This window comes from Eimeria tenella, genomic scaffold, assembly GCF_000499545.2.
Source record: "Eimeria tenella Houghton genomic scaffold, Eth_scaff10, whole genome shotgun sequence".
Classification (NCBI taxonomy): Eukaryota; Apicomplexa; class Conoidasida; order Eucoccidiorida; family Eimeriidae; genus Eimeria; species Eimeria tenella.
This window is the reverse complement of record NW_013541458.1, coordinates 336,902-337,730: the sequence shown is the minus strand read 5'-3', so window position 1 is coordinate 337,730 and position 829 is coordinate 336,902.

Here is an 829-nt window from a genome sequence, read left to right as displayed (position 1 = left end):
GCTCAAATAACAAACAGCAGAACAACTACTGGAGACGCCAAGCCTCTGCCGATTTCCTGGGAAGGCACTCCTAAGCCGTTTAGAGGCAGGTCCTTTAGCTCAAATGCCGCTTACTGCAAGTAGTTGATGAAGGCTAGCTTCGACGAAGAATGCAACAATGCTCTCCCCTCCCAACACATCTTAGTACCACTTATTTAGTTTTAACTCTATGCAATACCTACATTTTTCATGGTCAAATTCACTCCGCATTGCTTAGCCATGTGAAAACACTGCAGGTGCTGCTCACTCAGTGGTTTTAGACTTCGCAGTCCAGTGCCCTTTCTAAAATCTATTTCGACTTAAGAACGGGCAAAGCCCTGTCCTATCATCGTACTGGCAATTTGGGACTCTTGGCATCTCGAGACTTCGTTTATTGAAAGTACCCAATCGGCTGGGCGTGCGGCCGCGTCTCTCACTAGCCAGAGTGTCTCGTGCGCACACATGACAAAGCTGTTAGCTGCACAGAGACGAAAGCTCCGACAATGTTGTACAGTGAACATCGCTAGTTTGCGCCTTCTTGTAGGGCTGGCTCCTCAGTTGCGAGGCGAGGCATACACTTTGCTGCACCTGCTGCTACTTCGACCTGCAATCCTAATTTTTCTAGTACGCATTTCGCTCCGTCATCCTTGACACCAGACATTTCTTGAGTGATTATATTGTGTGCGTTCTTGCTGGCGCTATTATGCAGTGCCAGTGTGTTTCACGTTTTCGCTTTCTCTGGAACCGATCCCGAGCTCACCTAGGTTGCAAAAATCGATTATTGGCGTGGGCAAAAATGCTCTGCATTTTT